Here is a 13119-nt window from a genome sequence, read left to right on the forward strand (position 1 = left end):
AACACCTCTGATAGAAGAGGGCAGGTGAAAAGAACAGTGCAAGCTGAATGCCAAAGATGAACAGTTACATCCTTCAGGCCAAGGTAAATTTATTTTTGTTGACTGATGTGGTTGACTTGACTTTGCTACTGAAATTATTTTAAAAGGCATATTAAACTGTCTATGGATACTATCATCTGAAGTCTTATGTGTCTTACTAAAGGCTTTGAAGTGTGCAATGCCTACTAATTAAAATGTATTATTATTACACGCCCAATTATCATGATTATTATCTACTGTAAAGTTTGAACTGCAGAACAATAAAAAACATTCCACTTTCTGGTATTTGTCTCTACAGAGTGGGTTAACACTTTGGCACCTTTTGTGAACCCGGGACTACCCATAAGCTGCAAGTCTGTGCTTCCAGAGTCCACGGGTGTGCGCGTAGCGATGCTTGTGCAACTGGCTCTTTTGTGAGCAGACAATATATAGCACTCTACTCGTTTCAACCTGGACACAGGCTCTACTCGCATGAAGACAGTTGGAGCTTCTGTGACAGTATCTAAGCAGCTGTGGGTATCACACATACTAACAATGTAACCATATATATCCATAAACAAGACCAACCATAAAATTGCAGAACCCTACCCACAGCTAGAGCTTAAAGTAGCAAGGGAGAGGAAGTTCTTTGGGTGGGTACATCCACTGGACAATCTTCTGTATGTTAATAACTCTACAGTATAAAAAAGGATGTGTATACAGTAAACTAGACCTTTTATTCAAAGATAAAATTTAACATCTGTAACAACCCCAATCTACTAGACAGTATACACAGATGTCTAGGGAAGGGATGATGCATAACTCGTATATCCTTGCAAAGTATTTCCTAAAAGCAGCAACAGATTCCCCCTTCCTCTACCCTCACTTCCGATCACTCGCTTGTGCCCCATTTGGCATGTCTTGGTGACAGCTGCAACTACTGCCAAGTTAATAAAAATAAAGCTGTGTGTGTTGTCATGTGTTGCATGTTTTCCACAAGGGTTTTGGGCAGCAGAACTCATGCCTCTCCCACATCTCCACATGCTTTGTCACAGCACAGACAAGGGGAAGAAGCAAAGATGCTCTAACGACAGCAGTCTAGGTTTCTCAGACACTAGGAACAGCAGGACCGTCGTAAGGGCTAGGCAAAAGGAAGGAAATGCACTGATGATACCAAACATTTAACTTTTAATATCTGTAGCCCGAGGAAGCAGCTGTGAGGTGTCCTCCATACAGTCTTTCAGTGAAATCTTTCTCAAGAGGGAGAAGAGGAGCCCGCTGCACTGACTTCCCAACCCAGCACACCAAACTGTGTCGCTACAGCCTAGCAACGGGCCAGGCGAGCAGGTAGACCGGGCCATGCTGCTGACCAGGGAAAAAGCGCTGGCCAAGTGCAGCAAGGAATCCAAGGTTTCTTTTCAGTGTAACGGCATGGGGACAGCAAGCAAGCATAGTAGGAGGGCCTGCAGTCTAATGCCAAAAAACAAAACAAAACCAAACCAACCTTCCCCTCTCTGCATGCTTAGAAGCTGACGTGCTTTGGAAGAAAGAGCCTTTTCCACCGGGCACAAGGGGAAGAAGTAACTTAACAGTCTAAAGAAGACATGCCTGCGGGAAAGGAGTCCAACGCTAATGTGGTGGCACCTGTCTTGTCCTGGGGAGAGCAAAGAGGACACTGAAGAGACAGGTGGGTGGCAAGTCAAGCATCCCCCATTCCTGAGCAGTCACTTGCTGCAGAGAGGGTTATGAGGCAGGCAAACCCAGATCCCCTCAGCCTCAGTCAGGAGGATAATGGGGAGAGGAAGAATCACTCGCCAAAGGTGGAGAACAGGCAGTCCAAAAGGGGCTTCTTTCACTCTCCAAAGGAGTGAACAGAGACTATCCTTGCTGTTAACTTCCCTTAAGAAGGGCAGAAAGGACATTTCTCCAGAGGAGGAAAGCAAAACCCATCCTCAGTTTTATTGTGGTTGCTAAGAAAGAGAGAGAAAAATAATCCCTGTGCCCAACATGGCCGCCCACCCAGCACCAGCCATGGGAAAAGGGGGGAGGGGGGGAAGGTAAGTCGGGGAAGATGCAGCCGTCCCCTCCCCCGGGGGAGACGATGGCAACCCCGCGGGAGCCTGGGGAGGGCACCGCTCGGCGCCGAGGTGTTTTGTTTGCGGGGGGGGGGGAGCGGAGGGAGCTGCCAGGCCGCTTCACCGCCTCCCTCCCCCCCCTCCAAGGAGCGTGCGGAGGGGAGGGGGGAGGCTCGGATCACTCCGCCTCCCCGCAGCCCGTGCGGGCGAGCGGCGGCATTCCGCCGCCCAGCGGGAGCCGCGGCGGCTCCTCCCCCTCCCCCGCCTCGGGAGCCCCGAGCCCTCCCTCCCGCCGCCGCCGCGGCGCTCCCTCCTCCCCGCCGCCAGCGTCTCGCGGCCGCTTTGTGTACGGCGCGCGCTGGCCCCGGCGGCCGCCGCCGCCCCCCCCCCGCAGCAGCGCGCCCCCCCCCCTCCCCCAGACCCGGGCGGTTCGAACCGGTTCCAACGGTCACCAACCGCCACCCGCGCGCGCGGCCCCCTCCCCTCCTCCCGCCGCCGCCCCCCCCCCGCGCCCCGCCGCTCCCCCGCAGCATGGCGGAGCCCGCCACCCCCGCCCCCATATAACGGACTGGCGCCAACTCACCTTCCTCGCTCGCTCCCTCTTCCTCCCGCCGCCGCCGCCTCCTCAGCCGAGGCTGCTCGCACACGCTCTTAAAGGGACACACACACGCCCCCCCGCACGGCAGCGCTTTCAGGGCGAAGCGACCGGCAGGGGAGGGCAGGTGGCATGAGCGTCCCGACCCCCCCTCCCCACGGGAACCTCTAGTAGGGTGATGATGCTGAGGAGGAGTATTAATTTTTCTCTTGTATATATATATTCTTTTTTCCGAAGGGGGCGGCTCCCCGCTTTTCTCCCCCCCCCCCGCTCCGTCAGAAGGAAAAAAAAAGAGCCTTGCGGCCTGATACACACACGAAGGCACCCGCAGGCGCACGCACACACACACATACACACACATACACACACACACAAAAAAAGGGGACCTGGCCGGCGGAGGGATACGGTGACGTCATTTCCTCCTGGGCTGAGAGACGCCCGGCGGATTGGCGCGCGGCGGAGTGACGTCACCGGGCGGCCGGCGCACCCTAGCCTGGCCCCGGCGAAGTTTGTGTGAGGCGCAAAGGCGGCGGGGCGGGCTCGCGCCCCCCCCCCCCCCCCCCCGCGCCGCCTTGGCGACGGGCGCTGAGGGGGCGGCGCCGCCGCCGCAGCCCCCCCCCCGCTCCGCCCCGGCCCCGGGGGAGCCGCCGCCGCCGCCGCCGCGCCGGGCGCCTCGAGGCTCGGCCTCCCCCGCGCCGAGGCGCTGCCCCGAGGCCAGCGTGGCGCGTCCTGCCCCGCCGGCGACGCCTCGCCTCGGTGACCGCCGCTGGCCGCCGCCGCCGCCGCCCTCTGCTCCCGGCGGGGCGGCCTCGAGGCCTGGCCTGCGCGTCCAGCACCTCGGGGTCCCGCGGGGCCGCCACCGCCGGGTGCGGGGGGCTCGGCCGCGGTGCCGGCGGGTCCCGCTGGAGCGGGTGGTGGCCTCGGCGCGTGGTCTGGCCGCTGCCTTTGGAGAACCATCCATCGAGGCGCCAGACCCGCTCGATGCCGTCGTTAGTGGCCTTTGGTTGGCCGTACGGCGAGGACTCACCGTAGAGGCAGCGATAACCAGGTGGTTGATGCCATAATTAGGACTGAAAGTCTTAACCATGAGTGGACGGTGTTATTTTGGTGGTTACCAGTGTGGCCAAGAGTCAAGGCAGCTCAGTAGCTGCCTTGGGGAAGACGGGGAGAGCTGTTGATGTGGTTACAGGGCTGAAACCCGCTGGCCATGAGCGGTAATGTGTTCAGCGGCCAGTGACATCGCTGGGATTTGACTCTGCAGCGTCACCAGTAACACTTCTCAGTGGCTGCGTCTCAAAACAACCATCTGCAGAAGATACTTTCAGTGGTTAGCAGTCCAGGGTCCAAAAATTTTGAGGCCTTTTTGATAGAAAGTAGAGATCAATAGTGTCATAGCCCTTCTGTAAAACTCGTAATTACATCAAAAGTTGGCATTGGTTTCATCCTTCAGTGATAGCTTCAAGGCAGGGACAAAGGTTTAAATTGGATGAACTTCTCTACAGCTTCTGTAGAGGTTGCGTGGAAGTCAGAACTGAGGCACGTAGACGTGGCAATACAGCCCAGGCTTCGGAGCTGTCCGCATAAATGTAAGGGCTTTGCTTAAGTGGATGCTTAAATCCATACCTAGCTTTAAGTATGTAAACAAATATAATGAAAGTAACTAAATGCTTAAAATTATGCATTTGCTTAAGTACAGTCCTGGATCAGTGCCATGTAAGTGTCCCGGGCTGTCAAGCCAACACATGTAATTGGATACTACATTTCTGCCTAACATAAATTTAAATGGTTTATATCCTTAATAATATACATATTATTTTGAATAATTTAGTAATCTTAGGACATACAGCTTTTTAACTGCATACAGTACAGACTGAATATTGAAGAGAATACGGTTAAAACCAATAATGCATGGTTATTATTAATAGTTAATGTATTTAACATAAATACATGTACAGATTGTAGAATTCGGTTAAGCTGTTTTCAACATCCTTGAAATGTTACCTTATTCATTATTAAAAGAAACAATTTAGGAATTTGGTAAGTAGTATATTTCCCAAATGAGCCCCCCTTGCTGTGATATCCTTGTGTTGCTAGAATGTGATTTATTACTCTGCGGTTCATTAAACAAGCACATTAATTTTCTTCTGATGGTCTTCATGAGTTACCAGTCATTCTTCCTTCCGTTTACATGGTACCCTAAGCTACTTCACCTCATGCTGGAGGGAAGTGTTTTCATTTAACTGTCTGTGTGTCATCTATAAATAATATATATATGCAATATGAAGGGCCACATTCTCTTCTGTGGTTATGCCACTCCTAATAATAACAAATATTATTATCAGTAGTTATGCGTTTGTGTTCCTGATTGCACTTTGGAGCCTCTGCCTTGGATGAAGCATTATTTAATTATTTAATATAACACTAGCAACTTTCACTGTCTTTTTTCCAAAAATATCATCTGGAGACAGAAACTGTGCATGAAAAGTGATTTTTTAATTGAATGAAAAGGAAAGCAGCCGCTTATACTGGCATTGCTAGTGATGGAGAAAGTTAAAGTTTGTAACCATAGTTCAAATTTCAATAACAACAAGGATTTACTGCTGAAGTTTTACAGTACTGACTGATGAATAGTGTTTGTGTTCACCAGTGAAAATATTTTCACTCACACATCCTAAATTTCCCAAATTTGATTTCTTCCATGCAAAGGCAATATTTCTTATACCTAAAGTGAAAAAAAAATTGACCAAGGTGGTTTTGTCTTTATCCAGTGTGTGTACTGCAGATGCCAAATTCAAATAAAATTAATGACAGAATGTAGCTGTTTTAAATCACATCAGAACTGGTGAGTTATTTTTCATTTTTTTCTTTTACAAGCGGAACAGAGGGAAAGTTCTCTATTTGGTGGAGTACAATAAAATGAGATTTTTTCAGTTGCTATTGAAACGCGTAAATTCACTAGGGTAGCAAGACAGGAGTCTGATTTTCTTGCTCCAAAAAGAAGGTTCCTTTTTATTTAGGAAAAAATTACTAGTTACTTTTTTTTTTTTTACAGTATAAACAGGTAAACATTTGTGTTTCATCTAATAAATAGCAACTGTACATGCACCCTGGACATTTTACTAGATTTGCTGCACTACAGGTGTTTACATTGATGAATCTACAACTAAGAAGAAAAAGGAAACAAGTCTTGAAGTGTAAAGAAAGTAAGTATCTATGGCGGAAAAAAAAGAACTATTTTCCTTACCGCGCATTCACCCAAGAAAAATCAGCTGTGTTTAGATCAGCATGCATGGACCAATCTAAGTATGACGGTCAAGCAGGTCCAGGCGTGCATCCCAACATCATCCTTACACATTTTCCTAATGTAATTTAGGGTTTAGTAAAAAGTTTGATTGACCCAGAAAAGTCCAATTGATATATTACATATTCCAAAGATAATAAATTGGAATATTTTGTGTTTTACTTCTGCAGGTTGCCAAGGTTTTGGACATTTGCCGTGTAAGGCTTGTGCCAAGGGTCTAAGATTAGAACCACCTGCAGCCTACTTGGTGTCAAAGCTAAAAGTGAAAAGGTTTCAACATATGATACTAGAATAACTGAGAAACTCTTTGCAAGGATGTACTTTAGCTCTGAAAGCGGAATAAGATGTAGACTTTTTCCAATTTTTAAGTATATTCAAAAAAACTGAGTGTGGGGCTGGCCAAAAGAACAAAGATATCCAGGGAGCAGAAATTTCCACTAGAATATGTTTGAATGAAACAAATGTTGAGAATGGAACTTACAATAGGAAAACAAAATTATATGTATGACTTCTTTTTTTCTTATGGCAGATGAGCTGAGCCAGGTATGTGAAGGTAGACAGATGCTTGTGCAGTGAGGCATGCCGGTGGCCCAAAACACTCAAGCTTACTACAGTTAAGTCAGATTTTCTCTAATTTTTTCAATTCATTTGTCAGTATTTCCAGTGTAGGACATTTCATTGTTTCCTTTTGATTACAGAACTGCCTTTCACTTATGCCACTGAATTCAAACTTAAATTTAATGTTTAATTATTATTCCTTAGATCTGAAAGTTTAAAACATCCACATGTTCTATGTTTTAACTTACATTTAAAGTTTTGACCTTTGCTTTTTTTTTTTTTTTCTCCTTCCAAACAAACATTGAAATAAATGTCTCCAGCTCTTCCTGAAATGCTTTTCCCAACCTCTCCTGGAAGCATCCATGAAGCACAAATCAAGGGTGTTGTTTTACTTCAAAAGACTGGATGCGGGAAATCCTCCATTAAATGTTTTTCCTTAATATTTTGCACAAATGGGTCACTGTGATGCCTGAGGATACCTATTAATTAGTTCCATGTTCAATTTAATTCTCAAATACGTTATTACTCATGTACATTTGCAAGGTGTAATACAGAGTACAAATTTTTCAGCTAGAGTTTTTTAGTTTATAGCTATACATTTCTCCCTTCTCCCCAGAAATTCTTTATGATAACTAAATTTGTAGAACATTTTTTTCCCTGGTCACTGTTGTTTCTGTACAACCTAGTGGATAGAGTAAGGATAGGAATGAGTAAATAGGGTTTACTTAAGCCATCTTAAACCACATAGCTCCCAAATGTGCAAGTTCCAGTTACCATTTCTGTGTCTTTGAAAAGGTTGCTAAAAATTATTTTAAAAACCCTTAAATTTCTATCTCTAGGGTAAAAATCTGTCAGGCTGTTTTAATGTTGCAGAGAAGCAGTGAGCAAAATTTGTATTGTTTCTTCTTTGAGGATTCTTTAAAGCTTTTTTTTGTCTTGTTTTGTCTTTAGTTAAATGAGCTGTTACGGTATGAGGTCCTAGGGGAATTGATTAAAATTGGAGGTATGCATTTGGAGTTGCATTTATAAAGGTATGCACTTTTGAAAACAATGAGCCCATGAATAAAGGATATCTTTAGAGTTCTTACTGAAGTTTTGGATCCCATTTACCAAGAAGATATATCACAATTAGAAGCTATTATTTGAATGCATATTTGTGCAATAAGGATAAATACTGAGGTTTTAGATCAAACCTTAGGAGTTCTTTTTAAAAGGCACCAAACATTTGATCTAAGAAATATGGGCACTAACGAGCATTAGGGTCCAGTTCTTCAGCTCACACAGATCTCTCTTCCTTATTCCTGAGAGAGCCTAACTGAGCAACAAAGGTATTAATAAGGACCATAATTCCTTTCTTTAAAAAGCTGCTATGACATGGCAATATTTACTGACAGCTAATAATATTAGTCCTGAAAGAATGATAATATTATGCACAAAGTACGAGCTAATTACTCAGGCAAGTAACCTACCACTGCAGAAGTAACGCACTCAAGGGAGGGCTTAATAAAAACAGAGTTAAAGGCCTGTGGCCTGCAGGACTCTGGGATTTGGCCCAGGATCAAGATATTTCTCTGCAGGAAGCTGTTGTGGCTATAAAAATGTCTGTCTTTTTAATCATTGGTTTTGTTTGTCTTGTCAAGTCCCAGCTGAGATTTCCCTTTACAGTTTCACTAAACATCTGGTTGTTGTCATTTCATTACTAGCAGCCTTGAAGTAAAAAAAGATCAGGCTTTCAAAGATTACGCAATTTCTTTCAATATTATGAAGTTATTTAAAAATAATAAATATATGGGATATTTCAGTTTTTCATTTCTATGCTTACATTCAGGTCATACTCAAGCTATGAGCTCTCCATAAGCATAAAGCTTAGAATATTACTTCTTAAAAGGAAAAATGGAGATTCCTTCAGATAGTATGATTGTGGCATTTAGGGATTTAATAGAAATCTCTGTTGTAAGATTTGTGATAAAATTTGAAAGGTATCAAAAGCATCATTTACTGTTACATGTGTAGATACTTATTTTAACTCTGCTAATGGAATTCCCATATAGATAGTATTTTATGTAACAACTGAAGAACAAAAATATGATATGTGAATATCAGTGAAGTTTGAAGAAGGCCGTCAACATTTGTGTTGCAGATGATCACATTGCTAACTTGGCATCAACTGATGCATAGAGGCCCACCTCCATGCTGTTTTAAGACAAATTCACACTCACACTTTTCAGTCTGCCTCTGAATTCACATAAGATTGGGATCATGTATCCATATAAATAAACTGAGAAAGATGTTCTGAAAACTTTGCTTAAAATGCATTGGATAATTCTAGCTTCTCGGCTAATTCTGATAACAGTGGGTTTTTTTTCAGAAAAAAATACCCTTTCCCTTCCAAATTTCTCTTTTTTTTCATAATCTTGTGGTATTAATGGATGCTCCTCCTTTGTCTGTAAATTCAAAGCACATATTCTCTATTTCATCATCTGACACAGTACTGAAAGTACTCACTAACTAGAGGTCTGTAGTAGCCTACTACAGAACTACAGTGCAAACATCCTTCCAATTTGACAGTCATTTCATAGCTATTTTTGATTGTATAGTTTTCTAAGTACTTTAATGTCAAACTTACTATTGTTTTATAAAAGCTATATGGTCATAGATTAATTAGCAGGAAGTTATGTGGCACATCAGACTTGTCACTATATCAAGATACATGTTCTCCATTGCTCTTCCCCTTTTCATCAAAGTGTTCTCTTATCACAGAAAGAAATTAGCATGTTGTGATTTGTTCCTGATAATATCATGCCATTTCTCTCTAAGGTATTTTTTCAGGTGTTTTGTTGAACAACTTTCCAAGAATTGAAGTGGAGCTGAATGTTATATGTTTCCCAGTTTCCCCTTTTGAAGGTAGGTTGTGATTGACTCTTGTGTGTCTTATGGAAACTAATTTTTCCTCTACAAATTCTCGAAGATAATTTCTAGTGTCTCCAATGACTCTGAAATTTTGGGGGTTGAGTTGCTTAAACTACATGTTTTCCATTTGGCCAGTAATTAGGTTGTCTTCATTTTGGGATTCTCAGAAGGAAACATTTGCAGCCAAACTTGCAAAAGTGGCGTATGTTGCTACAAATAGGCTAAATGCGTTTACTTTTTTAAAAATGAGCATTCAAATTTAGTAACTGTTTTTGACCAAGGTAGTTCTAATTTTCCCATCTCTCAATTCAACAGCTTTCAAATAAGCTAACGGATAGGTGTTGCACAGGTAAATTTAGTAGTGTTTATAGAATACTTGTATAGGAAGGTGCATCTACAGTAATTAAAAATTTTGCATTTTGCGCTTTGTTGGAATGGGTTTTTGTTTTGCTAAGCTTGGGGTAATGCATTAAATATTAATGGTTAAAAATGTATTAACTACTCATGAATTGAATTAGGTGAGTATCTTATGAAAGAATTATTGCTTGTTATTTCATAAATTAAGATTTGTAGTGCATGTGCAAAAGGGGATTGAATTTAATTTATATTGACATCCTTAATTCTAGCATTTACTAACTAAGCAGTGTTCAACTTTGCAAACACAATTGCTTTGTAATGCAGCTTCCTAATCATAATTCTGTACTGGGCCTTATTCTGCCCTCATCTCTGTAGTGTTCAAAGGGTTTTTCCAGCTGTCCATTGAAGGACCTGGCTGTTGCTTGTCGTCTCTGTTCTTTTTCTCTCTCATCCTTTTCAGAGGTGATTAAATCTGTCCCCTGTGCACTGCTCTGCTTTGCTGGGCTTTTTGTTTTAGAATTTTTGTTTTGTGTTGCATTTGTTTGGATTTCTTTTCTTTTGTCCTTTGCTTTAATACTGTTTGCACAATCAAGAGAAGAAAGAAATAACATTCCTGATCTAAATCCAAAAGCCTCTACCAAAGCAACATTCTCAATGACATGTTCGCCTGAGGTTTGCAAGATTTTGCCTGTTTTGTAAATATTCATTTAAATCCATGCAGTGTTTTATAAACATTAAAAGGGCAAAACCCTGGTATTAAACTGCCTACTTAGCCAAACACACAACAGAGAATTCTTATTTGTTGTATTCTTTGACAATAGCTTTTTTATTGTTGTTCACACATTCTCATTTTGGAGGGAGGGTCAAATTATGTTGTTTGTATTAAAGTTATATAACTATAATGAAAATATGAATGCAATTTAAAGGTCATGACACTGCTCCTGAAGAAGTTTCATACTTCATACGATTGTGGGTCAATTATGCAAACAAAACGCATAACTTTTGGTTGCTTAATTCTGTAAACATATTATTGAGTTCAAAAAGTCATCAGTAATAAGATAGACAGAACAGTTCACAGATGGCCAGTTTGCATCTTGTCTGGGGCAGTGAGTAACAAAAATCCTTTCTGAGACTGCCACAATTTCATCTCATTATATGAAATTTTTGATACATGCCCAATACAGTTTGTAATGGCTAGTAACTATAATTCGTTCTTTTTACTGTGGTAATATATCAAGACCCTCAATTCAAGACGAGGGCCCCCAAATCCTGTATACTATGCATACATAGTATATAGGACATGAGATACATTAGAGAGCTTGCAGTTTATCATTTCCATTGCACTTATATTGACATAATTTGCATAATTGTTGGTAGAACCAGTGTAGAGTCTAAAGGTTGAATATAAAGAATTCACACATTATATCCACCTTGGAAGAATTATAGAGCAAACATTTGAAAAATGGTAGATCAGAATATGAGGACATTCGTTATGTCAGCTGAGAATGAACTATACAAAGTCTCACCAAGACTCTAAATAAAAAGAGCATTTGAAATACTGTGCTTAATACATGCCCTCATGCAGTATAGTACATGAAATCAGGTAATCTGGTTTTAGTGAAAAGTTATAGTGGGACAGGTATCGTGTAGTCTAATGGTTCCATGTTTGTTTTGTTTATGAAGAAAACAGTTCTGTCACATGCAGCACTTACTGGTACATGGAGAAGAGGAGCTAGGCTTTTGAGGATTCTTTAGTAAGTAAAACAACAGACTAAACAAACCATCTGATCCAGTTTTTTGGAACCAAATCAGAGTTTATCTCAGGCACAATCTGGAGTTCAGATGTCATTAAAAGGTATGAGGCAGAAACAAATCTGTTGGGCCACACACATTTTTTGTGCTGCTAGAAATATAATATTACAGCCATCTCACAAGAGATACAGATGTGTTGATAAAAAAGTATTCTACATTGTTAAGGTATGTTTACAAGTCTTAGTTGTGATACTTTAATGAGATTAATTTCTAGATTGATACAAGATACAAAAATCAGGCCTGCACTTGCCAAAAGTGTTAACAGGAGTCTGAGCTGCAGCACAGGGTGTCGTAGTAGTAGGAGCTGTATAGAAGCTGCAGACAGGTAGTGTGTTAGACGTTAGACTGCGAAGGACTAAATGAAAGTAGTCATTGCTGCTGTTGTATTTTTTTAATACAGTGCTATTTTGCTTCGTAGGTTTGATTTCAAGAGCTGTTTCTACAATTTTCACCATGCTGTTCCTGGGTGTCCCCTTTTGCATGTAGTTTTTTTTATCTTTAGCTGCTTTTTTAACAACTTCTCTGCTCAAGGCTGTGTCTGAGTGTTGTTCCAAAGCCTCCATGTGGACAAAGTAATCATGGCCTTACTCTAGTTCTGTGTTTATGATAGATGCATCCCAAGGTGTGCAGTAGATCGCAGTCCTTCCACAGCAGCATGAGATGTGAGCTTAGAGTACTAATGATTTAATACAATGTTATTTTGATACTGGACAATAATGTGTTCCTTGTTGAGTCAAATAATTTAAACATGAGTTAGAAAAAATATATTTTTGTTCCGAAGCAGTTAGCAGAGGTCAGCCCATCAAATGAGGAGAGCAAAACATGACTTAGATGGCCCAATCATGCACCTGAAATACCTAAATACAACTGCGGAGTGCTTAAAAGAATACTTAGAGAAAAGCATTTTTGAGCAATGTTAGGTTAGATTAGAATTTGTTTGCACAAAATATTTAGCAAGCAGTCTGAATTGGCAAACAGGTTAACAAACTGCATTTATCTAGCTTGTGTCCAGGAAGAAATGTTAAATTCACTAAATAAATGGTTAGTTATAAGTTGTTTGTCAACTCCCTCTGACACTCCCTTGGCTTAAGAGAAGGAATTGCTAAAATAGTTGTAGTGCTTCAGAAGCATTTAGTCTTTCAGCTGTTATTGGCAGCTTATATAAAAGAGAGAGAGGAAATGCAACAAGGGAGTAAAATGTAGAATCTGCTCTTGAGAGTGTTTTTGGGGAATGGCAGATTAAGTTGCCTGCTTTCTGGAAAAAAAATACTGTTCTTTAGCAAATCCATGGAAAACAATAGATTCATTCCTATTAGGGACTGTTTAGCAGAATCCCAAATGGAATAAAGAGTGAAATCTAGATTTTCAGCTGCTCCAAGGCAGCAGTCAGTCTTGCAAGAATCTTCCACAAAAAGTCATTCTGTGAAGGTTTTGTCGGGCAAATTATCTTTCTGTAGCTGCCTTGCGTAGAGGATCGAAGGGCCATAAAAATG

General features: G+C 42.0%; 1 protein-coding gene and 1 long non-coding RNA gene across 5 annotated transcripts in view; one reads left to right on the forward strand and one right to left on the reverse strand.

The window, feature by feature from the left end:
* POGZ (pogo transposable element derived with ZNF domain) overlaps positions 1–3119 on the reverse strand; it is a 39016-nt gene extending 35897 nt beyond the window's left edge. For 2 of the 4 annotated variants that reach the window (XM_064499083.1, XM_064499082.1), the window contains exon 1: positions 2677–3119. The gene's annotated coding sequence lies outside the window, so the exon portion shown is untranslated. The remainder of the gene's footprint in view (positions 1–2676) is intronic. The other 2 variants (XM_064499084.1, XM_064499081.1) reach the window with 1 other exon arrangement.
* LOC135323921 (uncharacterized) lies at positions 1637–9445 on the forward strand. The gene is made up of 4 exons (XR_010385410.1): positions 1637–1705; positions 5741–5891; positions 6519–6602; positions 9365–9445. It is a non-coding gene; the product is annotated as an uncharacterized LOC135323921 (long non-coding RNA).
* The last annotated feature ends 3674 nt before the right edge of the window (positions 9446–13119 follow it).

The sequence above is a fragment of the Dromaius novaehollandiae genome, chromosome 29, assembly GCF_036370855.1.
Source record: "Dromaius novaehollandiae isolate bDroNov1 chromosome 29, bDroNov1.hap1, whole genome shotgun sequence".
NCBI lineage: Eukaryota > Metazoa > Chordata > Aves > Casuariiformes > Dromaiidae > Dromaius > Dromaius novaehollandiae.